General features: G+C 47.1%; 1 long non-coding RNA gene across 1 annotated transcript; it reads right to left on the bottom strand.

Moving 5' to 3' along the window:
* Positions 1 to 423: 423 nt before the first annotated feature.
* Positions 424 to 8,005, bottom strand: LOC308470588. The gene is made up of 3 exons (XR_013982487.1): positions 7,955 to 8,005; positions 7,607 to 7,706; positions 424 to 741 (listed from the first exon to the last, which is right to left on the bottom strand). It is a non-coding gene; the product is annotated as an uncharacterized lncRNA (long non-coding RNA).
* Positions 8,006 to 8,427: the final 422 nt, after the last annotated feature.

Below are 8,427 nucleotides of genomic sequence, written 5' to 3'. Positions count from 1 at the left end.
TCCGTGCGCTCTGGTTTCTATCATGGTGTTCCGTTGCACCATAAGTGGTTTAGTCATGTTGGCCACATGACCCAGAAAGCTGACTGTGAACAAACGCCAGCTCCCTCAGCCTGAAAGCGAGAGGAGCGCCACAACCCCATAGTCACCTTTGACTGGACTTAACCATCCAGGGGTCCTTTACCTTTTTACGTGTCTACACTAACTGGCAGCAGGTCTCAGGTGGAGGACATGCTTTCCATAGCGACAAAGGGCCCCTCTGCTCTCTTGTTAACCTGTGGGTCCCCACATGTTGCTGGACTACAACTCCCATCATCCTTGACCTCTGGCCTAGCTAGCTAGGGGTGATGGAAGTTGTAGTTCAACAGCATCTGGGGTCCCACAGGTTGAGAAAGGCTGTATTAAGGGTTCTCATTAACTTGTGCCGATAACCTTGTCATAATTATGAGGTGCGGAAAGATGGGGAAAGAAATGCTCTTAAAACCCAGGGCTTTTTCATGGCTTTGACCTTGAACACATTCAAGGGATTTGGACCTTGATGAATAGCTTACCCTCTCTCCCACTGCTCCTTGAGCACCATATGTGGAAGCAGAAACGGTGTACCTCCTCAATGGACTCTTTCTCTCTCTCTCACCCACACAAGCACACACAGAAACATACTGTGCTGGAGATACACCAGCAAGGTGGGGATTCAGCAGAACATCTGTATATTGTCCATTCAGCATAACCATCTGAATACAGACCCTGCACAGGGAACATACAAAGGAAAAGTAATTGGGTTGGGGGGGGAGCAGACTGAGTTGGAGATGTCTCAGAGGATGAATAGATCACTGGGGCGAGGGGAGGGGAGGGGAGCAAGCCTGGGTTGTATCAACAGAAAAGACAACAGCACCTTAAAGCAGTGGCAAGGTACTTAAAAAGACTTGGGGCATAAATTGCCTTAAAATGCACATATGCTAATTTCTATGCACCAGTGTAAATCTGGGCTGGCTTTCAGAGAGAGAGAAAAATAACAATGCCTCTGGCCACTGCTGCGGGGGGGGGGGGGGTGCCAATAGGATTTCCTGGGCCCTCCATGCTGTATGTGGATTGGGCCCTCTGCAAATTAAGGGGAGGGGAGCCAGGCGGAACTGTTCTGTGGTGCGCTCAGCTGCTTTGTAAGCAAAGTTGTTGTTGTTGTAAAAAACATATTAACCCTACCTTCTTTTTTTAAGGGAAGGGCAGGAAATCTGGAGTCTGGTGCAGAAGACTCAGTTCTTGGGGCTGCTGAGCCATTCCATAGCAACACCCTTGAGGTGCACAGGCCCTGAGAAATGCTGAGAAAGGAGGAGATTGTGAAGAGGTCGAATGCTAGATTGAGGATGCTCCTCCCTTAGTGCAAGGATTTACGCTTGTGCAGTGCACTCCCCCCCCCCTTCTCCCTTCACACCCTGAACTCTCCCCAAACCTGCTCCAGGGGGTTAGGGTAACCCCCATAACAGATTTAAGGGGTGCGCAGGAGGAGAGTGTGTGTATGGGGGGTGTTCTGTTGCACATGTGTAAATCCTTAGGAACACAGAGAACACAGGAAGCTGTGCTATACTGAGTCAGACCATTGGTCAGTCCAGCCCAGAGCTGCCTACACTGATTGGCAGCTACTCTCCAGGATATTTTATTTTGGGGGTGGGGGTGGGTTGAACCTGCAACCTTCTGCATGTAAAGCAGATGCTCAACCACTGGCCTATGGCCCTTCCCGAATTATCTTTGCGCTAACGGAACGAGTTACTTAATGCTACATTGGATGCAACCCAAGGATTTTTCGAAACATAAAACCTCACACCTAAGTGTTTGTTAGAAATTGTAAAATTTCAGAAGCAGTGCCATATTAATTGGGCTAGCGGTGTGATTTATGCCAGCCTTTGCCAACTCGGCACATTCCAGATGTGTTCAACTACAGTTCCCATCAACCACATCTGGCACGACTTGGGCTAGCTGGAGTTGTGGTCTGATCACATCTGGAGGGGACCCCAGGATGGCAAAGGCTGCTTTAGGTCCCAGGCCCCAGATTATATTCACGTAGTGTTGGCATGCGATACTCAATGCGCCAAGCCCTTGTTTGCAACCTTATGGCAGGCAGGCCAGCTTTTCTTCTGAGTAATATTTTTGTCAGAAGGAGAGAGGAGGGAGGCCCCGAACGGTGCCAGCAGCAGCCCTTGAAGCTGACGTTGTCATCACTCATCCCGGCATGGTTACGTCTACTGAGATTGTCTGTGTTTCTAATAAGATGGCTGTCTTTTCATAAGGCCAAATGATGCTGGATGTGTTCCTGGAAAGCACATCCAAATGTTGTCTTCTGTTAATAGCAGATGTATTTTCTGCACCCCCCTGCGTGGAGAGGTGATGTCTAACAGTTCCATCTCAAACCATGATCTTTACCGAAATCCCCCTTCACCCCACACACTGCTTTTAGTTCGGAAAGGGAGGATTCTCAGTGGTGCCAATGGAAGCATTTTCCAGATTTTCCTCACACCTGTTTTTCTTTTTTTAAAAACAACAACAAAAACCCACCAGGCCAACCAGATGCTTGTAGGAAACCTGTAAGCAGGACCAGAGCACAAGAACATCACTTTCCCCTCCTGTGGTTCTCAGCTACTGGTTTTCAGAAGCCATTACAGCCTCGAGAGCCAGTGTGGTGTAGTGGTTAAGAGCAGTGGACTCGTAATCTGGGGAACCGGGTTCGCGTCTCCGCTCCTCCACATGCAGCTGCTGGGTGACCTTGGGCTAGTCACACTTCTCTGAAGTCTCTCAGCCCCACTCACCTCACAGAGTGTTTGTTGTGGGGGAGGAAGGGAAAGGAGAATGTTAGCCGCTTTGAGACTCCTTAGGGTAGTGATAAAGCGGGATATCAAATCCAAACTCTTCTTCTTCTTCGACTGTGGATGCAGAGCACAGCCATTGTGGCTAGCGACTTACATGAGCCTTCGGTTAAGTAACTTTGGCAAGGCTACTTTTGTCAAATAACAGTGACACGGCTATTTTGTGGCTGAGCCATGTTTCGCTTTCCTGAAGCGAAGGGAAAAGAGGCCTTCCTCAGTTCAGCAGCAGAACCTATACTTTTAAGGAGAGAGCCACTAACTAGCAGCCTTAATCCCCTTTTAAAGCACTCCAAGCCATTATTGTCTCCTGTGGAAACGAATTCCCTAGTTGAACTGGGCCCTGTGTGAAGATGCTTTTCCAGGGGATGAGATTTAAAACTTAGCCTGCGGCTGTTGCCAAAGCAACACCAGAGCTCTGCTGCTGTACAGCACAAGGCTCGGCCTTGGATGAAGTCAATTCTTGCGGGGGTTTCAGGGCAAAGTGTCCTCAGTGAGCCCTTTCCTCAGTCAACAGCTTCACCCAGCTGTCGTGGCAGCACTCCAGTTTTCTGCTGAGTGGCTGAGTCTAGCTACCTGTTTAATTTCCCACAATGCCCCAGAATATTCTAGGGCATTGTGGGAAATCGAAAGGGCAGCTGGATTCAGCTGACTGGATTTGCTTGCTGTGCCAGGTACGGAAAATACCGTATTTTTCGCTCCATAAGACACACTTTTTTCTTCCTAAAAAGTAAGGGGAAATGTCTGTGCGTCTTATGGAGGAAATGCATGGTCCCTGAAGCCAAATTGCCCAGGGGCAAAAAGCAGATCATGCCTTTTTTTTAAAAAAAGAGGGAAATGGGTGTTGAAACAAAGCCGCTGATTGTTTGCCGATCGGGGAGAGAGATAAGGGACGCTAGAGATAAAGGAGGCTGCTTGGGATGGGGCCGCAATGGTGCAAAAACGTGGTTACAAAGCGCGCATCCACATGGATCCTCAGGATTTTTGCATTGGGTCACCCCAAATTCACCATCAGATCACATGTCTGTGGCCACAGCATGAACCACAAAAATCATACATCCAATGTTTCGTTCAGAGTATTTTTTTTCTTGTTTTGCACGTCTAAAAACTAGGTGCGTCTTATGGTCAGGTGCGTCTTATGGAGTGAAAAATATGTACGTGACGGGAACTTGGTCAGGGCAGGCACAAGCATTGGCCCTGATTGGCCCCTAAGCTCTTCCAGCTGGCCTCTTTACATAATCTCTAGTTCGGTCCTTAATTACGCAACCGCCAGCAAAATGCTCCCCCTTTCCCACCTGCCACACCGCTAAAAAACAAGTGAACAAACAAATGTAATATCATAAATGCATACTGATTGCAACATTTTTGGTAAATTAACTGGAGGGGGATGGGTCTCCCACCCTAATTTAGGCTGCATTCATACAACACTTTGTTCCATTTCCCCAGTGCTTCCTGACCCGATAATTTCCACGCTTTATGTGACCTTTTGCACAATGTAAAAGCCATTTCTGGAAAACGAGCAGAATCCGGTGGAAACTTTAGCACTCATTTCCATTTTATTTGCTTCCAGAAAACATCCCTTTTTGCAACTCTAGAAAATTGCAGGAGTTTTGTGTTATTATTTCACATGAGGAAATCTGGGGTGGTATTCCAGAAAACATTTCTTTCCTGACATTTAAAATTTAGGTTTATTGATCAAAAAGACCCACACACTCCTCACTGGTATGGATATTTCATGCCGACACAGACATTAGTTAAATCTTTGAGTGTTAAGTCTTGATATATCACATAACTGTTGCAACTTCTTGTTTATTAGCTGCTAATCCTGTGTTATCTGCTATGTGTATTACTGTTGATACCAAAACCAATATAACTATTATTTTTAAGCCACAGCTCCATACCACAACAGGTAGCACAGTGTAACAGAAATGTTAGAATCCGGCATAGAAGTGCTAGCGTTATAATCAGGAAAACTAACACGATAATCCCCACGCCTGAACTGATCTGGAGTCAAATATGAATTTTTATAATTGTCCTCCTCCCCTTTGCATCCACGTTATACATTTAAAGCAGGAGTCAGCAACCTAAGGCCCATGGGCCAGAAGCAGCCCGCGGAGGTCATTTGACCGGCCCACGAGCCAACCTCAAACTGAGTTGCTCGCTTGCGCGCTGCGCTAAACCGGTGCAGAGCAGCGTGGGAATTGCTTCTGTGGCGCAAGGATGAGCTAGCAGACGCCAAAAATCATGAGTGTGCACGTGTTGCGGCCCATGAGGGATCTCTGCGGGACCGATCTGGCCCAGGCAAGATAAACCTTGCTGACCCCTGATTTAAAGCATATTCAATGCACATCCAAAGCACATGACTTCCCTCAAGGAATCCTGGGAGCTGTAGTTTAACCCTCATAGGGAGTACACACCCTTGCACCCTTAACAAACTACAGTTCCCAGGATACTTGGGGGAGGGGAGTCATGTGCTTTAAATGTGTGATGAATATGCTTTAAATATACAGTGTGGATCTGCCCCAAGGTAGGGAATGACACCAAATTACTCAGGTTGGCAAATACTAAGACCCAGATGAGCCCCCAAAGGACCTGTACAAATGAGCTGAATCAGCAACAAATAATATGATTATTTTATTGTTATGCTGTCTGTTTCTATGCTTTTTGTTATGTTTTTATCATTGGTGCTATGTAATGTGTTTTTAATGTTGTACACCGCCATGGGATCCTTTGATACGTGGCAGTATATAAATTCTCCCCTGGGAGATTAGGCTGGTACCTTCATTATATACTTTTAGGTGCCCGGCAAAAACATTCCTCTTTACCTAAGCCTTTGGCTGCTTGACATCCAATGCCCTTAAAAAATTTTTTTTTGGGGGGGGGTGGAATTATTGGGTTGTTCTTGTTTATCTTTTTATTGCGTATTTTGTGTTTTTATATCGTGATTTTATGTTGTGAACCACCCTGAGACACTACGGGTATAGGGCGGTATGCAAACTGAATAAATAACAATAAATAAACTGAATAAATAACAATAAAATGGCTAATGACTTTTCGATGTTAAGTGCACAGTGGCTGTAGCAAAGTAGAAAGCATTTCATGTGCCCTGGTGGGGTAAAACTGAATTTGTGAAAGCTGGGCAATATGGGTTTCCAAAGCAGGGATGGAATTTGGCCTCGTGTAATACGGTGAGCTTTCTGTACATGCAAGCATTTCACCTTGCTAACACGGCACAATCCCCTGCTCTTCTCTCCTCGTGTGAGCACAGCCTTAGTCTGGCCCTTAGAGGGACGCAGGTGGCGCTGTGGTCTAAACCACTGAGCCTCTTAGGCTTGCTGATCGGAAGGTTGGCGGTTCAAATTCCGGCAACGGAGTGAGCTCCCGTTGCTCTGTCCCAGCTCCTGCCAACCTAGCAGTTCGAAAGCACACCATTGCGAGCAGATAAATAGGTACCACTGCGGCGGGAAGGTAAACAGCATTTCCGTGCGCTCTGGTTTCCGTCACGGTGTCCTGCTGCGCCAGAAGCAGTCATGCTGGCCACACGACCCAGAACAGACCCAGACCCAGATTTGTGGGTTCCCTTGGCCTGAAAGCGAGATGAGCGCCGCAACCCCATAGTTGCTTTTGACTGGATTTAACTGTCCAGGGATCCTTTATCTTTACCTAGTCTGGCCCTAATACTGTGAATTTAAGAAGCACACTGCCACTGACCACCAAGCTTCTTTTTCACCACCACAGCTGATGGCTTACCACTGGACCTGCAGCACGTGAAATTATCCCTATGGAACCAGAAAGGAAGAAATGAGAACGAGGGAGAGGAGACCGCAGGAAGCCAGGATTTTGTGTGTGTCAGCGGTGCTGGATCACTCTTGTCCAGGAGTAGAGACATGGGAAGGATGTAAGTGAACTGAGAGGAAATGCTATTTCCTGTTTTGCTTTGGCCCAAAGGAGAAGAGCTCCTCCTCCCTCCTCCTGGAGGCGAGAGGGTGTCTCCTTACAAGACCCTTGCTGTAACGTCTCTCAAGGACTAATTTCTAAAAGAGCACCACAGGAAAGCATGGTGCTTTTAGCTCAGAAGGCAGAAGAGGATCTCCTGATAGATTTCTGGGCAGCTTGCAGCAAGGATTTCTGATTCCCAACTTGACGACAGCAGCAACAGCGTTACTTGTCATCCTCCCACCCTGAATTATGTTTCTGCTGCAGCAGGATTTTTTGGGTGGAAAGACTGTGAGCACCTTTCCTTTCCTGAAGCAAACTCCCCACACTCTGATTGAATCCTTTAATTCTTAGTTTATGTCTTCTGCACTGGGCTCCAGTTGGAGGATTTTAGGTGTCTAGTAGAAAACCCCACAAACCTGAAGCCTACTCGCTAATATGCATGCTTTAAAGAAATTGCATGCTGACCTTTGACGCAGGATGTCTGTCATTTGATGCAAGATTTCCCACTAAGGCCTGCCTGCCGGACTCTTTCTCTCTCTCTCTCTCTCTCTCTCTCTCTCTCTCTCTTTCTTTCTCTCTCCCTCTCTCTCTATACTGCTGCTGAGCTGCAGCTGCAGCCGCAGCTGCCCTTGACTTCAGCTCTCATCTTCTCCAGCCTCTTCAAATAAGAACTTCAACTATTTCCCGTCCTTCATTCCTGATAATGTTCGACAAATGATACCCATCTTCTTCTTTTTTTCAGTTTGCATTATCACATCTACAAGGAGCAGGCTGTTTCTCATGCAGAGTTCACGCGATTCATCCGGTATGCCACTTACCTTCATTTCAGATCAGACATGATTAAACCTTCCCAGGGCCTGCATTTCTGGGAAACTCACAGTGAAGGAGGAATGCAGATCAACAGCCAGTGAAGGAGGCCTGCGTGGCAAAGACACAAATCCCCTTACTTGAAAAGGACGACTTTGTGACCTGGGTTGACACAGCTAGAGTTGTTGTGAGACGGAAAAATAAAATAACCACAAGGTGTGCTGCTCCCCCCCCCCTTTAAAACCAACCAGACCAGAGCTTTCCAAACTGTGTGTCACGACGCGTTAAGTGTCATGGCTCAGTGGGGATTTAAAGCCTGGTCTCTGAAACCCTAACCACTACACTTGCTTGTTTTGTACCTTCAGGAGATGAACTGGATGCTTGGCTGAGCTGAAAGAGGAGAACCTTGGCATTCTATTTTGCGTTCTGAGACGCGTGAGCAGTAACATGGTGGCAGGGCACTTATCTCTGTTGTGCAGAAGCAGGCAGCGTGCAAGAATTCCTTGCAAACACGAGTGACCTGAAATTGACCCGAGCTGATGAGGGTCATCAGGGATGTGGGTGAAACACCCTGAAATTCCTTTTTCACAGAATGTCGTGACTGGTTCCCGATAACTGTCCTGCGTCATCAGCCTCTGAAACAACCTTTGGGTGGAAGGGAACAGATCGCTGCTTGCTAACAAAATGGAAGTTACTTCAAAACATCCCATGTGGGAGCTATAAACTCTGGAGAGGTGGCTATCTCCAGCTTCTGTTTATGCCTGGTTCTGCTGGTGCTTGCCCAGATTTTTGAGCAAGTTCGGAAGGCTGATAATACTCACCCTACTGTCTA

Source organism: Podarcis pityusensis (assembly GCF_964106645.2).
Source record: "Podarcis pityusensis genome assembly, chromosome: 1".
Lineage (NCBI taxonomy): Eukaryota > Metazoa > Chordata > Lepidosauria > Squamata > Lacertidae > Podarcis > Podarcis pityusensis.
This window is presented reverse-complemented; position numbering and strand designations above follow the sequence as displayed.